Source organism: Sceloporus occidentalis, unplaced genomic scaffold (assembly GCF_023333645.1).
Source record: "Sceloporus occidentalis isolate IW3139 unplaced genomic scaffold, rSceOcc1.0.p SCAF_29, whole genome shotgun sequence".
NCBI lineage: Eukaryota > Metazoa > Chordata > Lepidosauria > Squamata > Phrynosomatidae > Sceloporus > Sceloporus occidentalis.
Window position 1 is genome coordinate 11,435,338 of NW_028317009.1, and position 20,017 is coordinate 11,455,354.

Sequence of the window (20,017 nt, forward strand, 5' to 3'; positions counted from 1 at the left end):
AACGATTCATGGGACAGGGCAATACTGATTCATAGGATAGGGCCATACTGGTTCAAAGGACAGGGGTGTATACCAGTTCATAGTACAGGGCCATACTGATCCGTGGGACAGGGCCATACCAATATCTACACTAGACCAGGGGGTCAGCACGTTAATTAGAGTTACTGATGCCACATAGGGGGGTTTTCTCGCCTGATAACACTGTCTGGTATTAGGGCCAGATTGTTGATTGTCGAGGGGTCACGTGTCAGTTAAAGCCACAAATAAATAATAAAGAGAAATTAAATTGGTTTGCGGCAGAGCAGACAGACCTATTGCTCATCGGATCGCAGCATTTCCTCCGCACCGGCATTACTGTTACGTTAATAATATATGTAGTCCTGGCAGAACATGTTCAGTAAAAGCTTCCAGGCCTTTGCAACAAAGAGCATTTGTGATTTTCCATCAGTTCCACCTTATATCAGCAAAGTGTTTTCAGGGCAGCCTGCGCTAACTGTGGTCTGATTGTCTTGCTCCAGATCATCTATTCTATTTTAGAAGATCGCAGCGGAGACCATGCTCTGTTCCACATCGATCCCCAGACATCGATCCCCACATCGATTACACAGCTGCCGTGTTTGACCGGGAGACCAAGGGCTCGTATCTCCTAGAAGTTATGTCGTCGAATGGATCAGAGTCTGCTCGACCTGGAAAACATGGGCAACCCAATTCTGGTGAGGATAATATGGGGTTTATTTTGGCACAGTGGCCTTACTGCTCAACAGAAATGCAGCATACATCCCAAGATCTATTCCTAAATAGTTGCCCACAACCCTCCCCACCCCAAGGTCCTGCCGAGATACCCCTACCCCTAGGTCTGATCCTGCTGAGATACCCATGCCACTCCATACCCCAAGGTCTGTTCCTGCTAAGATGCCCACAAACCACCCCGATGTATCTTCACAAAGCAGTGCCCATAGCCCATAAAACCCCAATGCCTCATCCTGCTGAGGTGCCCATAGCCCTTCATACCCAATGTCTGATCCTGCTGAGATACCCATACCCTTCCATACCCCAAGGTCTGATCCTGCTGAGATACCCATACCCCTCCATACCCCAACGTCTGATCCTGCTGAGATACCCATACCCCTCCACACCCAAACATCTGATCCTGCTGAGATACCCATACCCCTCCACACCCCAACATCTGATCCTGCTAAAATACCCCAAAGTCTGATCCTGCTGCAGTGCCAGAGGGAGGGTCAATTGTTACATTGGTAACTCTCAGCCCTGTTACCTCCTCACCTTTTAAATATTTAGGGTTGGGCACACCTGTCAACATGTAAAGAAACCCAGGGATTAACTCATGCAGTTCTGTTCGTATAAAATTACTTTAAGCTGCCAGAAGCTAATGCAAATCATGTCACTTTTTGTGTATTCAAATTAAGTTATGCACAAAAAATGAAATGTATTCTTTTATGCAATGCTAATGAAAACTATTCTAGAAGCAGCTTCAGGCTTCACAAACGGCTTAATATCGTGAATTTATAATGGTGTTCAGAAGGATCTACATCCTAACGCTCCTCTGAAGAGCCAGCACGGTTTGCAAATGAGAACAAATTAACCCCAATAAAATGCGTTATTGGGGCAATTGGGCCAGAAATAAAAAATAAAAAAATGAGCCATTGACATGGGGCATCAGTTATACTCGTGTTATCCATTGAAACAAATTCCCGTCCACATTCATCTCATCTTCAAGAGCTTTGGAATAACGCGGCTGTATAAATTGTTTCCGAGCCGCAGGGTCTGTCCGCGGATTGTATGCATATTAGTTTTCCGTGAAGAGACAGATACTTACTTTCTTCTTATTGAAGTTGAAGACGGCGGAGGAATGAGTTCCAACGGTACGGCAACTATTCATGTTCTAGATATCAACGATCACGCTCCGGTGTTCACCCAGGATACGTGGCATGCTACCATCTGGGAGACAAGTGAAATCACCTCTAACGTCCTTCAGGTGGTGGCAGTAGATGAAGATGACGGAGAAAACGCTTTATTGTCATTTAGCATCGTTGGAGGAGACCCAGGCCACGCATTCACTATTGAAAGCAACCAAAAGGAGAAACACGAGATAATTAAACTTAATAAGAAGCTGGATTATGAGATCCCTGAGGAACGGAGATTTAACCTTACCATCGAGGTCCGGGACTGTGATTTTTCTTCAGTTTCCCACTGCTTGATCGAGTTACAGGACTGCAATGACCATCTGTTTTGCAAGTGCCCCCTTTCTTGGAAAATATAACCATGGACTCTACCGTTACGCATGTCACAGCTTCTGACGCCGACTCCGAATTAAATGGACAGTTTGCTTATGGCATTCACGCGGAGTCTGATGTCTTCGGTCAGTTTTATGTTGACCAAAGTGGGGCTGTCAATGTGGTGAAAGCCCTAGACCGGGAGGTGACTTCCCAATATCACCTGGTCATTGTAGCCTCAGACCGGGGTATCCCAGTTCAAACAGGAAGCGCAACTGTCATTCTAGACCTTCTGGATGTTAACGACAACGGGCCAGCATTGGCTGCTCCGTACAAAGCTTTTGTTTGGGAAAACGCAGTCTGGCCTCAGAGCGTCCATGTCAACGAGACATCGGATTTTTTGTATGCTGTGGATCTGGATACTGCAGAGAACGGAGCCCCGTTTACTTTTACTTTGCCAAATGACCATCAGAATTATATCTTTACGTTCTCTGTCCCAGATGCATTATTTTACATGTTTTGGCTCAGAAATCTAATTTTCTTCTTGTCACCAAGTCTTTAATAACCCTTCCTATCCCCCCCCCCGAACATCAGTTTGGTTATGCGTAAGTTCTCTTGATAAAGAGGCAGGAATAATGTTTGTTTTTAAATTGATTATAGAGACCCCGCGGCGAATGGTGGCTGTAAGATAAAGGTCGTTCTAGACATGTCATTTTTTGCTAGAAGATTTATAAATATGAATTTTATATATGTACATAAAATGAATGAATAATTTAAGCATACGAGAGATCGAAACAAAGGAAAAAATAATTAATCTCCTTGCCAAGGACAGACGCGCATGCCCATTCTTATTTTTTATTTATTTTTTTACATTTTTTAAGTAGGCTAATGACATGTAAAATATAACAGTTGATATTTATTAGATCCCTTTAAATCTGCACAATGAGTTTACATCCAAAAATCCCTCCTGGGAAACGCCGCCAAGTGAAAGTGAGCAGCAACAGCGAATGAATAATCTTTAGCCAACGGCTGTCAGTTATTTTCATTCCGCGCTTAACTGAGCTAAACAGGAGGGACGTTTTGGAAATTAGTCCTAGTTAATTATCCAGCAGGGCATGCTGATCGTATATTGTACAGTTCCTGACAGCAGAATGTAGGACAAATGATTAAAAATACAGATGGGCACGAATGCAGACATACTTATGAATGTCTTACCATTTTTTCTTGTTTAAAACAGCCGGGTGGTCATCAGCAGAGATCGGGAAGGTCGTTGTGCTGGATGAAGATGGGATATAAAACACTATTCCGCCGTCTCTCAAATACCCAGGTGAGTTCCATGGCTCGAATAACACACGCATTTCATGGTCATTAATGCACTTCACTATTGACACGCAATGGGTTATAGGTTGACCATGTCGGCCGGTGGCTGACCAGTTGCTTAAAGAGGTCTCAGAGAAGTTGATGGATATTTATTCATCAATCCAGAGGTAAATTGGAATACTCTGTCATGACAAGTGTTTGAGATGTCAGACTTTGATCATTCAGGTGGATCACTGCTAAGGTAGGACGATCTTTAGTGGCGGTCTATAAGGTGTATGAAGGAACTGGATGACACGTCTGGTGTATGAAGGATTGAGCAGACGTGTCTGGTGTATGAGGGAGATAGATGTGTCTGATAAATGACGGAGTGAGAGGACATGTTGTATAAGAGAGGAAGTAGACGTGTCTGGTGTATGAGGGAGAGAAAAGACGTGTCTGGTGTATGAGGGAGAGAAAAGATGTGTCTGGTGTATGAGGGAGAGAAGAGATGTGTCTAGTGTATGAGGGAGAGAAGAGATGTGTCTAGTGTATGAGGGAGCCAAAAGACATGTCTGGTGTATGAGGGAGTGAGCAGTCGTGTCTGGTGTATGAGGGAGTGAGCAGTCGTGTCTGGTGTATGAGGGAGTGAGCAGTCGTGTCTGGTGTATGAGGGAGAGAACAGATGTGTCTGGTTTATGAGGGAGATAACTGAGGTGTCTGGTGTATAAAAGAGGGAGAAGACATGTCTGGTGTATGAAGGAGAGAAGAGATGTCTGGTATATGAGGGAGCGGGATGACATGTCTGTTGTATATGAAAGGGATGGGACAACTCTGGTGTATGATTAAGCGAGCAGACGTGTCTTTTTAATGAGGGAGAGAGAAGACGTGTCTGGTATATGAGGGAGATAGGTTTGTTTGTTGTATAAGAGAGGGAGAAGGCATGTCTGGTGTATGAGGGAATGAGAAGAAATGTCTGGTGTATGAGGGAGCGTGCTGATGTCTCTCGTGTATGAGGAAGATAACTGAAGTGTCTGGTCTATAAAGGAGAGAGAAGACATGTCTGTTGTATAAGAGAGGGATAAGACGTGTCTGGTGTATGAGGGAGGAGGTGTGTCTGGTGTATGAGGGAGGAGATGTGTCTGGTGTATGAGGGAGAGAGAAGACTTGTCTGGTGTATAAGTGAGAGAACAGATGTGTCTGGTGTATGAGGGAGTGGGATGACGTGTTGTATAAGAGAGGGAGAAGGGATGTCTGGTGTATGAGGGAGCGAGATTACGTGACTGATGTATGAGGGTGCGAGATTACGAGTCTATTGTATAAGGGAGGGAGAAGACATGTCTACTGTATGAGGGAGAGAGAAGATGGGTCTGGTGTATGAAGGACTGAGAAGCCGTGTCTGGTACATGAAGGAGAGGGAAGGTGTGTCTGGTGTATGAGGGAGCGAGAAGACATGTCTGGTGTATGAAGGAGCGAGAAGAAGTGTGTCTGGTGTATCAGGCAGAGAGAAGACATGTCTAGTGTATGAGGGAGAGAGAGGATGTGTATGACGGAGAGAGAAGATGTGTTTGGTGTATGAGGGAGAGAGAAGACGTGTCTGGTGTATGAGGGAGAGAGAAGACGTGTCTGGTGTATGAGGGAGTGAGAAGACATGTCTGATGTATGAGGGAGCAAGATAAAGTCTCTGGTGTATGAGGGAGCGAAAAGACATGTATGATATATATATATTTTTTTTTTCCTTCCTCCCTCATACACAACACGTCTTCTCCCTCCCTCATAAACCAGACATGTCTTCTCGCTCCCTCATATACCAGACATGTCTTCTCTCTCCCTCATCCACCAGACACATCTGCTTGCTACCTCATATGCCAGATTGTTACAGGGTCACCGTACCCAAGGCTGGGTACCCCTGTTTGAGGGCTGAGGAATCACCAGTCAGTCCCTCATACGGATAGCACTCAGCTATCCACGGATCATCCAGACCACCATTCACAGTAAACCAAGAAGAACTCTTTATTGCACAACAAAAACAAATTTATATAGATCCTTAATTCAATGAACACAAAACCCAGCCCCCAATCCCATCAGCCACATCCCATCACAAATCCCATCAGTATACAGGGGATGTATCAGGTGAGGGGATTACAGAATACAATGGGTTCCCCCACCTGTGTTATCCCCCCTGTAGTGCGGGTGCCGTCTGGGCAGTCAGGGCTGTGCTGGCTGATTAAGAGCCCCAGCCAGATAGGATCGTCTCTTTGAAGGCTGGGGCTGAATCCACATCAGTCTCTGGGCCGGTTACACACTAAACACAATATAATATATTACCGGGTCACGGTATACAGAACCGGACACAAAAGTGCTCCGTGACCCGGCTAAACTTCATATGACACATGAGCCAGCTAGCCTGGCCCTGTCACAGATCTCCCCCTTGACCAACGGTCCGGCAGACCAGGCAGATCCACACGGGTCTGCTGCAGGCTGTCCGAGTGGACAAAGTTCAAAGGTGCAGGCCTTAGTTCATGGCCCCCTTTGTCAGAAGCATCCATTGAAGGTGGGCCAGGGCCCCGGTTGCCCAAAAAGATAGTCAGTAGTCCTCTGTGAATTGGAGGACGGTCCCAGCTCAGCCGGGGGCACATGGCTATCCCCCTCACCAGGGTAACAGGGGCACCTGGAGACTCTTGCTCCCTAGTCTTGGGAACTGAGTCTGGGGCAGCTGCCAGGCCAGGGCGGTTGCATGGAAGGAAAACCCTGCTGATCGGGCCGGGGGCACTCGGGGAACCAGGGAAACACGTAGAGGTAGTAAGCGAGGCCTCTACCGGGACACTGGAGTGACCTAGGGGACACTCTGGGACAGGAACAGGTGCCCTTACAGGGTTATTGGGCGAGCTAAGCAGCTCTGCGGGGTACTCAGGGGACCCAGGGGAATACTCCGGGGCAGGGACAGGTGCCAATACTGGACCACCGGGAGGGTTAAGCAGACCCTCGATCTTCCTCTCTGGGATAGGTGCCTCTGCCTGGGCACGGAGAGAGTCAGAGGAACACTCTGGGACAGTGACCTGGGCTCCTACCAGGACACTTGGGGAATCAGGGATCACTTCGGAAAACACAGGGATAGGAACCAGGGCCTGCGCCAGGCTACCGAGAGGACCCAGGGAACTCGGCAGCCCCTCTGGTGCCCTCGCTAGGTCGGGGAATGGTGCCTCTACCGGGTCACCGGGGACTTCATAGGGAACCTCTGGGGCAGTGACCCGGGCTTCTTCCAGGACACTCGGGAAATCAGGGGGACAATCTGGGGCCCTGGCTTCTACGGGCATAGATAAGGGTTTGGTGAGGACTTGGGTCGGAGCTTTTGGCTTCCTCCTCCGCTTCTTTTTGCTGGCGAGGACCTCGGTTCTTCTCGCCAGGGCAGGGGCCGAGGAGTAGGTGAAGAGGACCTCGGTCCCACTCCCGCAAGTTGTAGTATCATGCTCCCAGTCTCCTTGTAACTCCTGGAGCTCCACTCTCCGCAGCAATTCTTTATAGTCCCTCTCGAGCTGCCATTCCTCTTGGACCAGGCAATCCATAACAGCCTCCAGCTCAGGGGGAATAGTATAAACCAGGACTTCTGCACGGTTGTCCCAGATTGTATCCCTGCGATACTGGCAGGGGCTTCCGAAGGACGAGTCAAATTGGAAGGCATCATATATCAGTCCTGGGTCGACGGGGCTATACAGCATCAGAGGGTCGCTGTGGTCTTCACCTGCTAAGTGCTGGGAGAATCCCTGGTAGCGGCTCTGGAGGTCGAGCTCTGCATATATGAGACCTCTCAATTCTTCTTCCCACTCCGGCAACGGGTTCTCCCCCAGGAGTGGAACTCGTATATCCCACATTGTCCAGTATTGTGCCCAGTAAGTTTCAAAGTGGGGATGGGAGAAATCATCCCTCCAGTCTGCAGGCGCAGACTCTAACTGCCATTGCTGGTGTTCCAGCTCACACACCTCGGCTGTAACCCGGTCTGTCTCATCCTCTGGGTCTCGGAAGGGTTGCATATCCTGGTATGATATTTTGGCGGTCTGTTCCCCTAGTCTGGGAGATACAGACCCACTCTGGCTTAGTTCCTGGTGACACATTTTAATCACCGCCGTCACTTGATCCGATGTAGCCCCTCCTGGGTACAGGGATAAGTGCCAAAGAATGTTCTTTTGTAGAGCACTCAGTCCGAGGCTCTCCTCTGGGGCATCCTGGTGCCGGTCCATCTCTCTCCAGTCCGCAATCAGAGTAGCCTTTCCTTTGCTACAAACCTCCAGGAGCTCTCTCGGTGTCTCTCGTCTGCAATCCCAGTTGGTGGTTTGGATTTCACCCAAGTCGTGGGATTCTTCCCACCGCTGCCAACCAATGTTACAGGGTCACCGTACCCAAGGCTGGGTACCCCTGTTTGAGGGCTGAGGAATCACCAGTCAGTCCCTCATACGGATAGCACTCAGCTATCCACGGATCATCCAGACCACCATTCACAGTAAACCAAGAAGAACTCTTTATTGCACAACAAAAACAAATTTATATAGATCCTTAATTCAATGAACACAAAACCCAGCCCCCAATCCCATCAGCCACATCCCATCACAAATCCCATCAGTATACAGGGGATGTATCAGGTGAGGGGATTACAGAATACAATGGGTTCCCCCACCTGTGTTATCCCCCCTGTAGTGCGGGTGCCGTCTGGGCAGTCAGGGCTGTGCTGGCTGATTAAGAGCCCCAGCCAGATTATAGGATCGTCTCTTTGAAGGCTGGGGCTGAATCCACATCAGTCTCTGGGCCGGTTACACACTAAACACAATATAATATATTACCGGGTCACGGTATACAGAACCGGACACAAAAGTGCTCCGTGACCCGGCTAAACTTCATATGACACATGAGCCAGCTAGCCTGGCCCTGTCACACAGATATGTCTTCTCCCTTTCTTATACTACAGACACGTCTTCTCGCTCCCTCATACAACAGACACGTCTGCTCTCTCCCTCATATACGAAACATGAATTCTCCCTCTCTCATACACCAGACATGTCTTCTCTCTCCTTTATGCACCAGACATGTCTTCTCTCTCCCTCATACACCAGACACGTCTTCTCTCTCCCTCATACACCAGACACGTCTTCTCTCTCCCTCTTACACCAGACACGTCTTTTCTCTCCCTCATACACCAGTCACGTCTTCTCTCTCCCTCATACACCAGTCACGTCTTCTCTCTCCCTCATCCACCAGACATGTCTTCTATCACCCTCATACACCAGACACGTCATCTTGCTCCCTCATACACGAGACATGTCTTCTCTCTCCCTCATACACGACATGTCTTCTCTCTCCCTCATACACGAGACACGTCTTCCCTCTCCCTCATACAGCAGACACATATTCTCTCCCCCTCAAACACCAGACACATCTTCTCTCACCCTCATACACCAGACACGTCTTCTCTCTACCTCATACAGCAGACATGCCTTCTCCCTCTCTTATACAATAGGCACGTAATCTCGCACCCTCATACACCAGGCACGTAATGTCGCACCCTCATACACCAGACGTGTCTTCTCACCCCCTCATACACCAGACATGTCTTCTCTCTCTCTCATCCACCAGACACATCTGCTTGCTACCTCATACGCCAGCTATGTCTTCTCCCTTTCTCATACAACAGACATGTCATCTTGCTCCTCAAACACCAGACATGTCTTCTCACTCCCTCATAAACCAGACACGTCTTCTCGCTCCCTCGTAAACCAGACACATCTTCTCTTTCGCTCATACACCAGACACGTCTTCTCTCTCCCTCATACACCAGACACGTCTTCTCTCTCCCTCATACACCAGACACGTCTTCTCTCTCCGTCATACACGAGACACGTCTTCTCTCTCCGTCATACACGAGACACGTCTTCTCTCTCCCTCATACACGAGACACGTCTTCCCTCTCCCTCATACACGAGACACGTCTTCCCTCTCCCTCATACAGCAGACACATATTCTCTCCTACTCAAACACCAGACACGTCTTCTCTCACCCTCATACACCAGACACGTCTTCTCTCTACCTCATACAGCAGACATGCCTTCTCCCTCTCTTATACAATAGGCACTTAATCCCGCACCCTCATACACCAGGCACGTAATGTCGCACCCTCATACACCAGACATGTCTTCTCACTCCCTCATACACCAGACATGTCTTCTCTCTCTCAAATGCAACAGATACATCTGCTTGCTACCTCATACGCCAGCTATGTCTTCTCCCTTTCTTATACAACAGACATGTCATCTTGCTCCCTCATACTCCAGACATGTCTTCTCGCTCCCTCATAAACCAGACACGTCTTCTCGCTCCCTCATAAACCAGACACGTCTTCTCTTTCGCTCATACACCAGATACTTCAGCTCACTCCCTCATACATCAGACATGTCTTCTTACTCCATAAGACATGTCTGGTGTATGAGGGAGCAAGAAGACATGTCTGGTGTATGAGGGTGAGAGAAGACGTGTCTTTTGTATGATAAAGAGAGAAGATGTGTCTGGTGTATGAGAGAAGATGTGTCTGGTGTATGAGGGAACAAACAGACGTGTCTGGTGTATGAGGGAGAGAGACGACATGTCAGGTGTATGAGGGAGCGAGCAGACGTGTCTCTTGTATAAGAGAGGGAGAATACATGTCTGATATATGAGGGAGCAAGAAGACATGTCTGATATATGAGGGAGAGAGTTGAAGTATCTGGTGTATGAGGGAGAGAGAAGACGTGTCTGGTGCATGAGGGAGAAAGAAGACGTGTCTGGTGTATGAGGGAGAGAGACGAAGTGTCTGTTGTATGAGGAAGAGAGAAGATGTGTCTGGTGTATGAGGGAAGATGTGTCTGGTGTATGAGGGAAGATGTGTTCTGGTGCCCTGTGCGGACTACTCTTCTGGCGCCACCCCCATCCCCTTCTCACTGACCCCCCCCTTCCCCTTCCCCTTCTCACTGCCCCCTCCTCTGCCCCTTCCCTCTATCCTTACTTACCTCGTTGCCGGAGTCCTGCGGTGGAAGCGGGAGGCGTCCGTCTTCCCGATCTGCCGCGGTGCGCGCTTCACAGCTGAGCGCCGGAAAATTAAGAGTGAGGGGTGCCGAGCGGTCGCTCAAAACGTCACGAGCGACCGCTCGGCGCCTCTGCCGGGACTTAAATTGAAACATCATTTTTTTTTTTTGTTTGTTTTAACTTTATTTAACACCATCCATGTTAAATAAAGTTAAAAAAAAACAAAAAACAGAAAAACGATGCTTTAATTTAAGTCCCAGGCAGGCTCCCCTGTTGCCATGGCGCCCTGTGCGGCCGCACAGGTCGCACACCCCTAAGGCTGGCCCTGGGTGTATGAAGGAGAGAGAAGACGTGTCTGGTGTATGAGGGAGAGAGAAGACGTGTCTGGTGTATGAGGGAGAGAGAAGATGTGTCTGGTATATGAGGGAGAGAGAAGACGTGTCTGGTGTATGAGGGAGAGAGAAGACGTGTCTGGTGTATGAGGGAGAGAGAAGACGTGTCTGGTGTATGAGGGAGAGAGAAGACGTGTCTGGTGTATGAGGGAGAGAGAAGACGTGTCTGGTGTACGAGGGAGAGAGAAGACGTGTCTGGTGTACGAGGGAGAGAGAAGACGTGTCTGGTGTATGAGGGAGAGAGAAGACGTGTCTGGTGTATGTGGGAGAGAGAAGACGTGTATGAGGAAGATAACATTGCGTTGACAGTTTGTTTTCTGTAGGTATTTTTGGTTGAACCAAAACAACGCGACAATCCTAATGACCGAGAGACCTCCGCAGGGAACGTACGACCTCAATATTACGGTTTCTGACGGTGTGTGGCCAGATACCTTCTCTACTATCAAAATGTATGTACAAGAGATTGGAAGTGACGCCTTCCGCAGCTCGGTGTCTCTGAGACTCACAAGTAAGTAATAAGTTGTGCGGAGGGGTCTCAGGTAGAATCTTGTAGGACTCCGCTGGGACATTTGATGGGAAGACTGCCTGGTTTGACCATCATAGAGTTTGCACTAGATAAAGAAGTGATGTACAGGTCACCAGAGCTACATATATATGTAACCATTTCCCTGGACTCCTTTACATTGTACCATGAAGACATTAAAATGATGTAGTATCCCTGCATAGGGATAGAAGGAAATGGTGGGACAGGAACGCTCTTGGCATTAAGTGACCCCTGTCCTACTCAGTGCGTAACCCCAATTCCCTTCCCCGCTCCTATCTGGGTAAATATGTTACTATCTCTGCTTCTCAGTCACAACTTTTTAATCCGCATTTTAGGCATTACAGCAGAGGAATTCATAGAGAAGGATGAGTTTGGAGTCAGCAGACGTGACCAGCTCCAGGCCGTCCTGGCAGACATGGCAGCTGCCCATCCAAGCCATATCCACATCTTCAGTGTGGTGAACGCAGAGGATAACGCGACCGACGTGACATTTTCAGTATGCGGAGCCGCCTCCTGCCACAAACCCGAGATCTTACGGAGCTTATTGACAGCCCAGAGAGAGAAGGTATGGACAGAGTGTTTATGGCGTTATTACTGAGTAAGAATAACGCCGGCTGCCTCTTAAAATTAATGATATTACAAAACGCAGAATATTTATCAGTCTCATGATATCTAGATGTATCCTGTTTGTCTTTCAGAGTTTTGTGGAAATAATTCCCTTGATTTTGAATCTCTGAGGGTGCAGCCGGGGGTTTATTACTTTATAACAAAAGTAAAGATCTAAGAGCGATGCGTTTTAATCATCTTTATCTGCGTTTGTTGTGGGAGGGAGCTGGTCCTGGGGTGCCTAATGGCAACAGAACTGTGATGGTGTCTAGATAAGTTTTTGGTGCCGTCTTAACTGAGTTTTTTTGTATTCTTCTGAATGACAGATCTGATCAGTGCTGAAGGAAAGGAATTCCCAAGTATCCATTGATTTCTGTTCACGGATGGACTGTTGGCAGGATGGCGGGTGCACAATCCATAGCGCAGTCAGCAGATTCACACCTCTCGCGGATGGAGGTAGCGCATCTTTAGTCTCAATTCCCCAAGTCGGAAACGTGTCCTGCAGATGTCCGGTACAGAAACAATTTTACCAGAACTGTTATTCTCTGCCCCGAAACCCTTGCCTGAATGGTGGGACTTGCACGTCGACTCTCACCGGTTACAGGTAGGCAGATTCTCTGGACTATGTTCCCGTGTGACTTATCCCTTACATCACCAACTTCAGACAGTCTACCTCTGAAACTAAAATATTTCCGTTTATCTTTCTAGGTGCCGCTGTTTGACTTCATTCCTTGGGCCACGCTGCCAGCAGACTCAGAGAACATTTCACGGTATCGGCCACTGCTCGGACAGCCATCTATCGCTGGAGTGCGTAAGCGACAGCACAGACGGATTATTGCTACACAGCGGAGTGTCAAGAGACAGTAAGAACTTCATCGCAGTTGGTGAGTATCAGGAAAGGGCGTAGCGCGGAGAAGCAGCGTCAACAACTAGAGAGCAGAGGCAGAGCACCTTTTCTCATTTATATTATAGATGGTTATTATATACCCCCTATGTTTCCTTTTGAGCTTCTTTAGGAGGAAGATAATCTTGTATGTTTCTTTCTGTGCTTTAATAGATTCAAACTGAGAAGAAATAGAGAACTAAACCACTTTTATTGAATGTTTACACAGTACAATACAGAACGTCAAATCACAAGTAAATCACAAGGTAAAGAGTAACAAATCACAAGTAAATCACAAGGCAAAGAGTAACAAATCACAAGTAAATCACAAGGCAAAGAGTAACAAATCACAAGGCAGAGTAACAAATCACAAGTACAATACAATGAGTTACAAATCACAAGGCAAAGACTAACAAATCACAAGTAAATCACAAGGCAAAGAGTAACAAATACAATGATGAAGTCATGAGTAACATGAAGTGAAAGTAATAGTAAATCTACATTGACGATAATCACAGTTGAATTACATTCTTAGTCTGCTCCGCGTCCAGCCGCACTGCTGTTAATGGGGTTGTTTCCATTCCCAAAGAGATTACGAGCAGCCGGCTCCTTCTCATCTTCAGACAAGACCTGACCACGCTGAGACTTGGCTTTCCAGAGAAGGAGAACGGCATCGAATAGACCTGCGCCTGAGAGAAAGTAAGAATTATCACATCATGAGCCAGACATGTAATTAATGCAGCCACAGGAAAGCTTAAATATTCTCCTTTACTCACAGCAGTAGAATGAAGGTGAATCTTTAAGAGCAGACACAGAGCTGCATTATACTCAACTAACTGACCCTCAACTAACTCTATATGGAACATATAACCAAGACAAGTCATACCAAATACACAACGATTCAAGTCGCACGCAGTCAAATTTACTTAAGGAAAATGTCAACGTCGGGCAGTCAGGGAAGATGAATTACTGACTTCATTTACTTCGGTGCAGGGAGTCAGCCTGACTCTGGATCGCTGCCGCACGGCTTTGATAAATGAGACAGAGGGGATCGGAGGAAAGCTACTTACAGAGGATCGAACGAGTTGTAAAGTCCACGGAATCATCATGCAGGACAGAAGGTACGGAGCACACGGACCGCTTGGGCTGGAGATCAGGGCTGACTTTACTGCAGTCAGACGATAAACCGGGATTAATGCCTAGCGGCTGCAGCACTCTGGTTGCAATCTGCGTGGATGAAGAGAAAGGAAGTGTTGAAGAGTCATGACAATTTTTATGCATGTTTAATATTATCTGCAGTAGTAAAGCCCCACACCACGTGTTACTCTGACCCGTGTCTGATATGCATGCCATTCTCTGCAGGTTTTGGGAGCCGGATGCCGTTCTGCAGCTCGGAGGCGTTAAGCAGTCATCTCCTCGTTCCCACAATCTCCTTCCGCACAAACCCTTTAAAGGCTGTCTCCGCAACGTCGTTCTTAATAAGCAGGTAATGACTTTCTATCACGCAGAGTATCGCTTACCTCTTACTGCAGATGGCTGCTCTGTAGTGGACGTGGGAGCTGCGGATGGATCCGGTAAACTGGATCAGCTTCGGTACTTTGGGGGTCTCTGAGCAGAGGGACACGGTATAACCAGGTGGGTTAGGATAGTCGTGGCCGGTATCACGTAGGACAGAGGTTGGTGATGATTCCTATAAGACACGAATAAATTAGAAAGTTCTTTGATTAGCAACGTGTATTATTACCAATATTCAGTAACATACAACTCGCAGATATGCAGCCGGACTGCACGAGGAGCCGGATCAATAGACATTCTAAGGGTAACTAAACCGTAAGAAAGCAACCGGTAGCGGGGTCCGTATCAAAGCTTTCAGCCGAGTTATCTGAGCTACTTTGTGCTGACCTGCAGAATGATATCTAATAATTTTCTTTATGGGGTGTGTGTGTTTCCTTTAATACAGGTGTATGATCTAGCAGCCCCGCTGGAGGCCGTTAATAGCTCCCCAGGCTGTGCGAGGAAGGGTACAGCTTGCTCATCACCCGCACCCTGCGACTCTCCTTGCGTCAGTGACCCCCGGACCCCCAGCTGTGATTGCCCACCCGCTCACCAGGACTGCGGAAAAGGTACAGGCTTGGCTTTCACCGATGTGCTCACGGTTAATAACGCTACAACAACATTAAAAGGAGAGACAAACCTGAATTAATGGTTCCACCACCTCGCTGATATCACAACGTCTCCCAATATACAATGTGTTTTATATTAAGCCATTTAGAAGAAGTGCTATTTTTCATGCCAATATTTGTTATATTAAAGAGACTCACCTGAACCGGGACATCTTTGTGAATGCCCAGAGTATAGTGTAGATTATTGGAAAATGGGGAGTCGCGGTGCGAGCATCAAGGAATCCATTCGAATGTTTGGGGCCAAAGCTCCGCCAGAAAGGACTCTTCATACATCACATCTGAACGCTCTGCCACCGCCTGGTGCTCTGCTGGGCGATAATTTCTGTATCATAGTGAATAGCGTAATCCGCATTATATACTCATCCTTTTGCAGATGTCCACGAACACTTCTTCCATCCTGGAGGCCACATCCGGTACCTGCTCCCTCATGCTCTCCATCCGCAGCGGACACATTTTCAGGCAACGTTAAGAACACGCAACGCCGACAGCATCATCCTGCGTTTGTCTTCTAAGGACCGCAGCGAATAAATCCACCTGCAGGTACCAAACACAGCATGAAGTCCATACCGTGACACGCGCCATGCTGCACGTTGGGTAGAGTCGCGTCCACATCTGAAGCTCCTGATTCAGAGCAGCCGGTAGATGGGACAGCTTTAGGGTCGTTGTATTTCAGCGTTTGCTGCGAGAGCCCAGAGCGCTCCACTGTTAGGTGGTCTGGGTCCGCAGCAATGGCGAGCAGCCTGTAGATCATAGCGGAGCTTCAGCACCCGATGGTTCAGCATGACCCGGGGATCTAACGGCACCGTTTGTTTTGTCGAGGTGAGGCATGGGCTTCTAACAGTCTCCTACAATCTCGGAGAGTGGAACAAAGCTGGCTTGGAAAGGATGCAGAACGAGTTCACGCTTCGCTTTAATGGAGGAGGGGAGCACAGAGACGACAGCAGCTCACGGGACCTACAAAGAAATTAAAGTCGTTCCGAGATGCGCGACTCTGGGAAGCATCAACCAATCGGGTTATCAAGGTAAAATAACAATAGTTACAGATAGTAAGCGTTTACGCTTTCGCAAAAATGGGCTTCAATAAAACTGTAAAAGCATTTCTAGTGAATGTAAGATTAGAATCCGTCTGTAAATCCATGGGGTATAAAGCCTCTCCCTGCCCGTCATTACCTGGAATACGCCATACGATGCTGAATTCTCACTGTCCCATCATGCGCTGATCTCCAATTCCTTCGGTGTAATCAGGATGCATAAAGAACGCGAGACTGAACGGCTGCCGCCTGCCCATGGAGAACACGACGGCCTCGCCGGTGTCCGTTATAAGCCGGGAAGGAGTGACCGAAGGCTGCGTCTCAGACGTCTGTAGCAGCAGCCCCTGCAGCCGCGGCTTTGTCTGCGTTGATCTATGGATAAACCACGAATGCAGGTATCACCCAACGCGTGCTGGGGTCACAAGACTTCAGAAGAGATTAGAGCTTTGGGGTCTTACCTTGTGCTTTCTAAGCATTCCCAGTTAAGCTGCACTCCATACACCGCATTCACTCCACTCGATTGTTAAACCACCACTCCCATGTGTCGAGGGATAATGAGAATCGTTGTCCTGTATGAAAGAGGAAGAAACATTTTGAAACACTTTACATGATTTCGTTTTACTGGCTTAAAATGTATCTGATCTTCCGCTGTTATGGTAGATTTAACCCCTTCTCTCCCTGTAACTCCACAGGTGCCCCCCAGGATACCTGCTTACAGAGAACAGCACAGAAGCTCACTGCGTCTACACGGTATGTGCCAGCCACCCCTGCAAACACGGCACGTGCCACGCTCGCCAGCCCAATCCACCTGCCTCTGCGCAGAGGGGTACATCGGGAGCGGATGTCACGTCTTCAGCCCCGGACTCTGGATCAGCACTCTTTATAGCATCTTGATTTGCCTCCTGACGATCATAGGTAAATTTAACGCACCGTCTCCCTCATTACCTCCCATGTAACCCGGGAGGGGGGCTCAGCACCACCTTTAAGGGGATCGGTCATTCATTAACCCAAGGGCGTTGGTTTATACAGCGCTGGAAGTCCTACCAAGGGTGGATCAGGGCGAGTTAAGATTGGTAGCAACCCTGTTATTCATGATGGATCAAGAAAAAGCATTAAAATATAAAAAATATTCAGTACCTTGCATGCTTCAAGAGGATAATTCTTGTGTCTCCATTCTCAGCGCTGATCGCCGGAATTCTGTTGTGGTCTCGCTGCAAGAGGAGGAAGACCATAAACCAAGGAGTTTATCACGGATCCGGGCATAGCCACGACCTTGGACACCAGAAAAAACATCTTCCATTACAACGAAGACCACGTGAGTAAAGCGTTTGTGGGATACAATGTTACATTTTATATATGTAGTTTGTAGCAAGTTTAAGACTTTGGTCCACTCACCAGCTGCTGCTGATCCTGGAATTCTGATACAATCCGTACTCCATACGCCTTAAGCCGCTTCATACACAGCTGAAAAGTTAAAGGGATAAAGGCCTTGTGTAACGAGATGGAATGTTTTAATTACCTAATCACACTCAAAATACATTTACAAAATTTCCATTTTCTGCAGTAGTAGCTCTGACTCCGGACAGAGTAGGGAAGCACAGATTTGGGGCAGGACGGGTTAAATTGGATGACTACTCGTTTGGCAACTTGCTGAGACAGACGAACGAACCAATCAGTTTTAATTCGAGTGAATGTTCTCTGCAGGACGCATTCGACGTGACAGAGCTCCAGCTGTGTGATCGGAGCAGCGCCGCGCACGCTTTCTGCAGGAAACGGTCCCTTAAGCTGCGATTCCGAGACGTCTGTCAGCCTGAAGGAGCCGTCAAAGTTCCCCGCGTCGGAGCGGAGCGGTTCTTTTACCAGCGGAGATTTCGGCCGATACTTCTACGACGCGTTCCAAGAAGCTGCCTACATCCAGCAAGCGCTTTCATGCGACAGCTTAAAGGTCTATCACGTGGAAGGAGACGGCTCCCCGGCGGGCAGCCTCAGCACGCTGGCGTCGTCCGGAGCCGAGGGGGACGTGGAGTACGAGGAGGAGATGAGACGGTGGGGGCCAAAGTTTGTGACTCTCTCTAAACTCTACTCTTACACGGCCGCCGAGGATCTGCAGTGAAAGAGCGATGATCGGGAAAGACATCCTATGCTTTTGGCAGAGACTTGCGGTGATAACATTGAGGATTGTGCACCCAAAGCAACAATGGTTTGATCTGGAGAAGCTGCAGAAATAAAGGAGAGAAAGCAGACCAAAGAGCTTACAGTCTAACCAGTGGTATCCCCTCGCTCACCTTGGGACGGAGTCCGCCAAGTCTGAAGATGTCCAGAACAGCAGCAAACAGGTCTGCAAACCTAGAGCCAGGACAAGAAGCTTGCATTAGTTCTCTAGTTACCCTTTATACCCCCGCGTGACTCCAATTAACGTCTGATCACCGCACCCCTATCAAAGCTTTAACGAGCTCCACCCGGGACTGGGATTCCATTTCCGTGCGAGGGCCCAATAAGGATACAGGATTTATTTCATTTTAACATTACGGGGCTCACTCGGCCCACCCACGTGACCCCCCCCCTGTTCATGCCTTACCGCCGGCATGCATTCACCTGTGCCAAAGCCCCAGCTCCCTCTTCTGTTTTCACCCTTTAATGTTTGAAATAAACTCAGTAAAACGATTATTCGGCTCTTTGTGCTCAGTTTGTAGTAAAACAGTGTCAGGGGCCGGCGATTAAAACAAAATATGGAGACAATTGGAGACCAGCCCAAAACTTCATGAGGCCATTTTTTCTGCACTTATCTGCACTGGTGGTTATTATTGGGGCAGGGAGGTATATACAGTGCAGCTGAACAGTGTAAAACCACCCCATCACTATATAGGGGGCTTCAGCTAAGATGGGGGGGTAAATCCCCTGACACAGAGGAGGTGGAAGATAAGTGAAACAGCCCCCCAGCAGAAGTGGTAGAGGCTAATACAGTGAAGGGATCGTAAACGTGTGGGATAGACATACGGCTCCTGAATCTAAGACGAGACTGGACGGGGGCCGAATGGGGCTGATCTACTAATTTATCTGCGTTTCAGGCCAGCAGCTGCTGTTGGTGCAGCAATTCCCATCATGCTGAGCCGCTGAGGGTGCAGCGGGTTGGGTTTAATAAGTAAAGTGTTTGCAGTCCTGGCCTGGTGCATGTAACCCCGTGGCTGCAGCATGTATGTGTTATAAGGGCTTGCTGAGTGTAACCCCGTGGCTGCAGCATGTATGTGTTATAACCCGAATGAGCTCGTCCCTAAAAAATACTTATACTCAAACTCACAAAACATAACATACACCGAGACAGATGCTCGAATGAGATTAGAACCTGTAACTTTCCGCACGGCGAGTAACACAACTTACCTGCGCGCTACACTTCCAATGAATGGATCTGCTCGTCCGTAATACAAATACTCAAATTCGCCCAATCTGAAAACATAATTTTACGTACAGGACTCAACGGGATTAGAACCAGAACCAACCTGCATGGGATGTAACAAACACTGCCGCTGCGCCACCCCTGCAACAGACAAAGGTGCTCACCCGTAATACAAATACTCAAATGCCCCCCCCCCCCCCGAAACCATAATTCTACACACTAAGCAGTTAGACACACTAAGCAATAGGCAGTGCACCTTTTAGATTGTGTGCATTATGTTAGATGTTATGTGTAGTTGTGCATCACACGCAGGCGTCATATGTTCATGGCGACGAAGAGCCTTCAATCATCCGATGGTGTAATGGTTAGGTGCGCTGCCTGCCATATGTTGCGGTCCCGGTTCGATT

General features: G+C 48.1%; 1 pseudogene; it reads left to right on the forward strand.

Moving 5' to 3' along the window:
* Window positions 1-12,986, forward strand: part of LOC149299358 (neural-cadherin-like) — a 39,439-nt pseudogene extending 26,453 nt beyond the window's left edge.
* Window positions 12,987-20,017: the final 7,031 nt, after the last annotated feature.